Genomic DNA, 9590 nt, shown 5'->3' on the forward strand with positions numbered 1-9590 from the left:
AAAAAAAAAAAAAAAAAATTGAGGTTCTGATGGGTCCTCTTGTTTGATGCGTTGTTTGTATCTTTTCAGCGCTCATTGAATTTTTGTCCAGTAGTTCTGTCAGTTACTGAGGGGTGGGGGGTTGCGGAAGTCCCCAAGTACAACTGTGGGTTTGTTTATTTCCATTCGACTCTACCGTTGCTCTAGCAGCAACGAAGACCCAACATAGCCAATACATAAATAAATAAATAAATAAATAAATATTTTGCACGTGCAAAGAACAGGAGGAGTGGGATTTGAGAAAGGGGGAAGCAGTGAAGGAAGAAGGACAGTCCCAGGGAGCGCTGAGGAGCCGATGGCCTCTGCAGGGAACAAGGTTCCACCACGCACGGCCCTCCGAGGAGCCGTGAGCTAGCATCTCAGTCTGGCTCTCCCCTGGCAGTTCTCCGCAGGCTTCTCGTCTCCACGGGCAAGATGTTAATAATAGGATGAACTGTGGGGACAGGGGAGGGTGAACATGGGAACTTGGCACTTTCTGCACAATTTGTCAGTAAACGCAAACCAGCTCTGAAAAATAAAGTCTATTAGAAATTTAAAAATTTTTTAAATGTAGGTTAACAATAAAAAAAAGTTTTTAAGCGCATTTTAGGTTCTGTCTTGGGAATTTTAACTTCCATTTTGATGCTTCCCAACTAAATCAGGACTCCGTGGAGGAAACAGGATGGAACGTGAGAATGAGAGAAAATAAATTTAGTTTTGGGCGCGTCAAGTTTAGTTTCCATCAGACTATGTGAAACAATCCACCATAATGGTTTAATTCCCATTTGCCTCTCATTTGCCTCTCACACTTCCAGCAATTCTCTCTGATCAGGGCACCAATGTGACTCAGCAAAATGATATACTGTAGTAGAACCACACTATTTCGTTATATTGAAAGAACCAATAAACGCTAAGCAATGTTAATCCGTTTATCACATAAGTTATAAAGTATATATGAATCCCATTTTATGGCATCCTTTATAACTAAGCTCGATAACTCACAAAAGCCCTTGGATATTTTTAAAATAAGATCTACTGGTCGGGCATTTAAAATTGTCTAAGTCCCTGAATTATTATGCAAACATCATCTTTGCTTTGGCAACGTGGATAGCCAGATTTATGGATTAATCCTTGCAGAGTTTTGGATTTTCACCAAATAATTGGATGAAGCGGAAACAAATCCAGGATTCAATCAGCATATTTAAGGAAATGTTTAAACATAGAATGCCTGTAAGAGGGGAAAAGCGGCTCTTTTTTTTTTTTTAAGAGATATGGTGTTCAGTATAGCTGGCACAGTTGATTCTGACACAATTGGAAAAGCATTATGTTCCTGTCTCCACCGTATACCTGCGTGGAAGTGCACTATCCAGTTCGTGCAAGTACAAACGAAAAGACTTAATGACTTTTCTGGTCATAAATACTGTTTAGGTGATTTATAATATCTCTGTGTATTATAGAATTACATGAAGACTCAATGCAGCCCAGATCACCAAGCCATCTTTCTGTCACTACTGCGGCTCAGTGTTCATTTTGATTAATTTTAGTTGGAGACAGCCTAAGTCAATTGGTCTGTAACGTCAATTACGTCTCAGATAAATTATTTTTTCAGGGAAGAGCTAAATCTAATAAACTAGAACATTCTAGGAAATAAGACTTTGCTTGGATTAATTAAAACCTGGTTAGCTGTGAGTTGCAACTTTTCTTACACTACCTCTCTTTTGCCAATTCATGGTGGCCTGACCTGGAATTTGCTGTTTTCAAAGACAGGTGGTGATTAGAGGAGTAGGTTGTGAACTAGTGACCATATGTCCTGAGTTTTGCCCTCGTGGGCTTCTCTGGGCCCACCTCCTGGTGCACGTGAGCAAGGCTTTCTATATTTTGTACCTGGGAGTCGGGTCTCCGCTCACGGGCTGCGAACATTCGCAGCTTCACTGTACTAACCCGCTGACATCCACGCTGCTTTTACAGATTTCCACACCCACCAGATATGAGCTTTGCTTTCTCTGTATTCTCCCCATTTTCATTGCTGCCCATGTTTTGAGTGGCAAACTGAGTTTGAAAATATTTAAAATTTTTAAAACAGATACTACATGAAAAACACATTCATACGACGCTTAGATCAAAATAGCATTCTAAAAAATATACTAAAACTTACTCATTGTTTTTCTGGAACTTAAATTAAACTTGGTATCTCGTATTGTATCTGACAATCCCAAATGCAGACATTATCATATGCTAAATTTCGGACTGTGTTACCAAATCTCTGATCTATTTCACATTTCCTATTCTGGTCCTTTGTTGGCTGTCTGTGTACCCGACGGACACGTTTTCATCATCCTGCTATTTTATGTTCTATTTCAATGTCCGGTAGGAACAGCCACCCCTCAGTCTCCCACCCACACCCCTTGTGAGAGTTCTCCAGCTTTAACTTATTTAATTTTCCACATAAAGTGTAGAATCAGAAATTAAAATAAAAACCTACAGGTACGTGTATTAGGATCTTGTTAAACGTATCCAATTATTCGGGAAGGCCTGACATTGTGAGGACGTGGAATCTCATGTCTGAGAACAGGCTTTGTCCTTCTCTGTGTTTAGATCTATCTTCACGTCTTTGATGTTTCTCTAAACTTCTATTAATGTGTTTTCCCCCCAGTTTTGGTTAGGATCATCCTGAGGTATTTGTTCCTTTTCTTTTTTGCTGTTTTGGTCAGCAGCATTATCTCTTCCATTGCACCTTCTACGATGTTATGGTTCTAATTGATTGTCCGAAGCGGTAAATAAAGCGTATTGATTTCTGCATTTTCCTTCTGTCCTGCAGCCTTACGGATTCACTTATTCTTTGTAGTTGTTTTTCAGTGGACTCTTTTGGATAGTGTTTGCATAAGTATCATCCGTACACAGGGGTATATTTACTTCTTCTTTTCTGATTTTTGTCCATGCACGTTCTTTCTATGCCTAATTGCTTTAGTAAGTGCTTGCGGTAAAAGTAATAATGGGGATGGTGGCTGCCCTTTGCCTTCTTCCTGGGTTGAGTGGAAAATATTTCCTTTGATTCCACGGGAAGTCTCTGGCTTTTAAGTTGTTGCATAGACATAAAAGTGGAATTCGATAGCTCCTTTGATATTTAATTATTTTGATCAAGAAATGTTGTGTTTTGTCAAAAGCCTTTTCAACCTCAGCAGGGATGATCACACACTTTTTGTTCTTAGCTCTGATATGAGTGACGCAGCAAGATGGGGACGGCTCCCTGCATCCCTAGAATAAACTCCTTTTGATCAGGACACAATTTTCTTTTAAGCACTTGAGGATGCTACTCGCCACCGTGACAGCAGGGTCCTGTGGACGGGGCAGCCTCACAGCCCCACACACAGTTCAAGGGCTCCTGTGTGCCGCTACTCCCTGGGCACTCTTAGAACCGGACCAGGTTCCAGAAGTCTCTGCCCTCTCTCATTTGCAGAAAGTGCGTTATTACTGCTGCTTTCTGGTAGCAGCCAAGGCCCGCAGGCATCTTCTCTCCCCTCTTCCCTCTGGATCTTGACCCGATTAAGGGATCCCATCCTCAGAGGCTCCCCGGAGGTACCGCTCTCTGGGTGCGTGTGGTCTTGAGAATTTCGGGAATCCCCTGCCCCTCCTTGACCCCGCTGGAGTGTCCCCGGGCTTCCCTGGGGATTTATGAACACACACTCGGTCTCTTTGTTTTTGGTCGCTCTTAGGCGTGTGTAACTTAGAGTTTACCTAAACTCTAGAGTTAGGGAGTTTACGTCTTTTTAAGGTTCACGATGCTGGGTCGTTGGGTTTCCCCCTGTGTCCTCCTTGCCGCCCTGGGAGGCGAGAGAAGTGAGTGGATTCTCCATGATGCCTGCCCCGTGTTTCTGGGGGAGCCACCGAGGCGGCGTTTGCAGGGAGGCCCCTCTGGTGGTGTGTTGAGCACCCGCGTCAGGGCCTGGGTGGAGGCTGCCGCGTCCTCCCCAGGCTGGCGGGAGGCTGCTCAAGGATGCTCTCGGAGTGTGTGAGCCCTGGGAGAGGCTAGGACACCGCAGCCCTCCCTGAGAGTCAAGGAGGGGGCTCTGGGGGGAGACGGTGGGGCCAGCTGGCTCCCCGCGGGCAGGCGGGTCTGGCCCCTCTTCCGATCAGATTGACCCTCACACGTACCGGCCTCGCGTGCTCCGCTCCCTTCTGGGTTAGAAGTCTGCAGCTCACCGCTTAACCTTCATCAGCTCCCGAAGCACAGCCACCCGCTCCCTGCCTTGCGACTCCTGCTTCCTCGCGCCTACAGTTTTGTGAGATCCGTTCGTTCTGTTACTCTGGCTGGTTTTAGAGAACTGTCTCCTCAAGTACTCAAGAGGCAGATATCTACTTTTGTATGATTTGAAAGGGAGTTGGGTTTTCCCCTTGGCTAGGCAAACACCGTAAGTTGTATTTTTCTTAGGAACGACTGAGACTTGGGGTCACGTGATGCTCTAGTTCTCGTGGGTTGTGCGGTGCAGCCCACACACTACACGCGCTGGTGACGACGCAGCGCGGTGTGAATGTCACAGTCACCCCGCCGGGGGTGTCAGGGCCTCTCTCGTTACCGATTCCCGGCGGAACCCGTGAGAGTAGTCGTTTTCAATCGGTGATTCCCAGTGTGTCGTTCAGCAGGGCTCAGAATATTGTCCTCATGACATTCCTCATTAGGAGTGGAGGGAACGTTTTCACCGTCTCTGTACTGCTGAGTTGGAGTTATTTATCTGCACAGTTCTTGTGTTAGATTCATCAAGATTCAAACTGTGCTGTGAATCGAACTTAGGCAGGCAGGATGAAAAAGAGAAGATGGCACTTCTTTTTTCCTTCTTTTTTTTTTCTTCCGCATAAAGAGGTAATTATATAAAATTTGAAGTGAGATTTTTTTTTTCATTGCCATTTGCCTAACTTTACAACATGGTAGCCATAGTAATAGGACGAGGTCTACTGCAAAGTGCATATTTGGCAGATTCCGGTGTTTCTAACAAGACCAAGATACCCTTATGTATTTTTCCAGAAAATTTCCTGATTTCTGTAACTTAGATGTTCACATTGTATTAGTTTTATTTCCGTTTATATTCAGTGTTATAGGGGAACCTCCATGTTGTGTCACATTCCGTGTTATCAGTGGCGCCAGGAAGGACGAATGCTCATTTCTCCTGAGTGCTAAGCTGTGCCAGACACCAAATTAGATAAATCAGAGAAAGCGTACAGGAAACCTGAACATACGTGGTAACAAAGAGTCATCATTTGTACGTTATTACATGTTGACCTTTTAGATAATAAACATTTTATTTATCAAAGTATTTAAAAAATTTTGGAAATATGAAGTAATTCTCTTTACATAGTAAGATATACAGTTTGTATTAAAGATGTAATTAATAGTAATGGGATGAAAGGTCAAACTTAAACAATGATTCATAATAATAAAACGCCTTTTAGTAACCTTGAAATAATACTTAGATGTGACACAGCTGTAGAACAGGAATCATGCACTTCTATGCTCACAGGGCATTAAATGACCTTATAAGCTGGTGTTTCTGGAAGGGACCTAAGAGGTCCTCTAGCTCAAGAGTCTAGCTGATAAAGGAACACCAAGGTTCCTGAGAGCTCATCCATTCTCGGAGAGAGCATTTCCAGTTATAGAGCCGTCCGTCACTGTCTTCAAAGCCAGCGTGCTCTACTGAGCGGCTCTAAGGTTTAGACAGTTATCACACCTCATCGTAGTTTTGATTTGCACATGAGTCCAGTTAAAAAGTTTATTTCTTATGTTGCCACTGATGCTAGCGCTTCTAAGAGAGACCTAGTGAGTGCTCCGAGAGGGCATTACCTAACCTCGCTCTGGGAACCCAAGAGCGCCTTGCAGGTATCGGCTTGTTTGATACACCTCCGAGGTCTGTGTTATTCCTATTTCAAAGGTCGAGACATAAATGATAAGAAAGACATTCAGAGCTTCTTCATTTCACACTAAGAGTGAATGAGACCAGAACATCCAGATGAAAAGTGAAAGCACATTTTCCCCCCAATTTCCGTAAACAACCCAGTTTACAGACTAGCACCATCTGGGTTGTTCTAAAACCAGCATCCGTATTTTAAGTAAAGAGAGATGCTCAGCTTCCCTTCTTGACGAACAAATCCTCAGTTATAACGATGGCTGAGAAACCTATTCATCTTTCTCTGAGCGCCAACTAAAGCAGTAATGTGAAGATGAATTCCATAAGGAGTGCCTGAAGGATTCATCTGACAACTGATTTCACGAGTCGGCTGTCTTGATTTCCATCATCAGGATGAGGAGGTCTCCCCTCCCGCAAAGCGCAAGGGAAGGAAACTAGGGTGGATCCAAGTTTGAAAGCAAAGGAAAGCTATTTAGTGATGTCTGTTCCCTTCGGAGATTCACAGGTTAAAGTGTTTATGTTGTTAATAGTTGAATTTATAAATAACTAGTCTGCATGCAGAGTTTGCTGTGGGCACAGTTTTAATGAGGACAGAGTGTGGCATTTTGATTGCGTTTCCTGCTTTCCTTCCTCTCTTCCGCGCTCTGGTACCCTCACATCCACGACGCAGGGTCCCCCGTGAGTGAGGCCTGTGGCTGGTCTTACTCCTCCCACGCTCCATTCCCTGCTAATATGAAAATGGGTTTCGTTAGTCAAGGCCCTAGAATGTATATCTGTAGACAGATGGGGAACTGTGCAGGGGACACCTTAAACCCACAGAGAAATTCTCGCGGTGGGATGTGGCCAGCACAGCACCCCAAATGGCGGGCAGGCTTTCTGGGCCCCAAGTGCTAATGACCGGCCGGCACTTCTAAGCTGCCTTCTTGTAACGCATCCACGTCTAGTGCTGGTATCAGCACATGAAATTGAGCAGGACTTGAGTTTCAAATTTTCATCACTCTTACTGCTGCCCTGGGCACAAGAGAAAATGGATGTTTGCTCTCAGTAGCTCATTACTTTCCTCATGTGTGCATATGTTTTTAGACACAGGATTCTTTTTTTTTGAGGTTTCTTAACATATTTTTTTGCCTTTTAATTATTTATTTTTAATTGAAGTATAGTTGATTTACAATGTTGTGTTCATTTCTGCTATATGGCAAAGGTATTCAGTTATACATATATATACATTCTCTTTTATATTCTTTTCCATGATGGCTTATCACAGGATATTCAATATAGTTCCCTGTGCTCTACAGTAGGTCCTTGTGGTTTATCCATCCTATACATACCAGTTTGCATCTGCTGACCCCAAACTCCCAATCCATCCCCCCGCCCCCCGGCAACCCCAAGTCTGCTCTCTATGTCTGTGAGTCTGTTCCTGTTTCGTAGATAAGTTCCTTTGTTAGACACGGGATTCTGACATTATGCCATGAATGGGGTCGTAATCGGGGACAGCAGGTGGAGGCACAGCCCCGGGAAGACTCTCTTGCTCATCAGCCTGAAAATGTCCCTTCTCCTCAGATTGCCAGCACCCCAGGAAACCCCTCGTCTGGATGAACTGGAGTAGTTGACCCTTTGTAACATCTCTGATCAACGTGTAAAGAACGTAAAGCATGTGTTGATCAGCCATGGCTGACCTCATCTCCTGACTGATATTAGAAAATCATCTTCAGTCCCCATAGAGGCCCTAAGCATCTCTGAATACAAAGTCCTGATTACACAGATCCAGAGGGTCATATTTTAAAGTGATTTTGTAGACATTCTGGTGTCACAATTTCTCTGTCCTTTAAATTCTCAGGCCTACTCAGCTGGCCAACCTATGAAATGAAAAAGTTGAATTCTTGACTATCTACTCTATTTAATATCTGTATTGGGGCCTGTTTTTAAGGCCCTGTTTTGCAGGCTTATCTAAGAACAGAAAAAGGGGTCTTTTACCCAAGGATCTTGTGGTATATTTGAGTAAATAAGGCATAAACTTATGAAACATTGAGAAGACGGGCTCTGTAAAGGAATATGCAATGACGAGGAAGACTCAGCACGTGGAATCCAAGGGTCGAATTCAGACAGAGGCTGAAATGTTCTGTCACTTGTTCTCCATCCTGACGGAGGTAGTCTCTCTCGGGCAGTAGGATGGACCAGGGGCTCACAGGATGATGGAGGGAGGACCAGGACAGTCCAGACAGGTTGAAGGCCCAGATGGTTCCACTTACCCAGCTCAGGGCGTGTCCGGCTGTCTGGCCCAAGGGGACACGTCTGAAACACTTTACAGGTGATCCTCTATTGATGCATCTACATCTATTATAAAACACAGAGCCGCGCCTAAGTGAACACTTCAGTGAGGTGGGCCTCTTTTATCCAACAGGATGTGTTCTGTCTTTCTCAGCCCTTTCTAATTGTGAGTATAAAATCTGACAAACGGCAACAATTCAGGTTCTCTGTAGCAATACGGTTGGTCACCTGGGTAAATCTCCTCCCTTTGTGGATGGAAGCCCCCGCAAGCGGGTTGGAGAGTTAGGCTCCAACTTCTCCAGGAGGACAATCGACAGAAATCTTCTGCCACGGAATCTATCTGTTCTCTCCCAGGGGTTGATTTATTCAAGAATTCCTTTATTCTCTATGGACACGTGGATATTTATGTTATCCGATGGATTATACTACAGTCCGGTTATATTCCGGGACTACTTTATATAATTATTGCTCTCATTGGCTTTGGCCACTGGGAGCTCTTTCACTTGGCTCCTGTGTCCTGTGACAAATCTTCACCGTATTTGGGAGTTTTGTTTTTGTTTGTTTGCTCATTTTTGTTGAGCGCTCCCCTACTTCCTACAAGATACTTGCGGCTTGCCTGGCCCATGTCCTGCCCCAGTCCTAGAATCAGTCACGTCTCCCAGGAGCGCTGGCTCCTTTTATTGGAAAATGGTGTTAGAAACCAAGCCCTGGGTACCAGGTGTGCTCACTGGAGGTGTTGCTTCCTTCCAGTCCTCAGCTGACACAGCAAGGGGAGACCTGCAAGTAAACCGGCCAGCGTACACACTTACCTGTGACTACTTCTACTGGCTGCATCTGTATCTGTGTCAAGGTAAATGTGTCCTCTGAGGTCTCTGTCTCTAATCCAGCACCACACGGATAATTCTGGCCTCATCGCCTTGCTAATCTGTAACCTCCCTCTGGCAGGACGGGGAGAGTCTGGATCCCATCTCTGCCGTGTATTAACTCCCTTGTTCAGCCCCAGTGTGCAGGCGTGGCTGGTTCAGAATTATTAACCTGCCTCCGCATGGAAACCAGCTGTCAACTAGAGTCGGTGTCTGCGTGCAGAACACTTAGCTGGAGTCTTACGGACACTGCTCATTTCCAAATTGACTTAGGTCAGCACTTTCCCCCAGTGTCTTCGGTGAGGCTGTTTCATACATTTGTGACACCGTTTACATTCTTTTTGCAACACCAAGCTGCCCTGGTTACTTAAGGTGTGTTCTCCTGAACAAGTTGTAGTCTGGTCTTGTTTTCTCTACTTCTTCCTTCTCTCATGCTCTTTTTTTTTCTTCATGCAGATGCAAGTTTCTGACTTCCTTCTGTCTGAAGAACTGTCATTTCTTGGGGAAGCAGGTCTGCAGGCAATGATTTCCTTGTTTGTTTTCT

The sequence above is a fragment of the Physeter macrocephalus genome, chromosome 19 (assembly GCF_002837175.3).
Source record: "Physeter macrocephalus isolate SW-GA chromosome 19, ASM283717v5, whole genome shotgun sequence".
NCBI lineage: Eukaryota > Metazoa > Chordata > Mammalia > Artiodactyla > Physeteridae > Physeter > Physeter macrocephalus.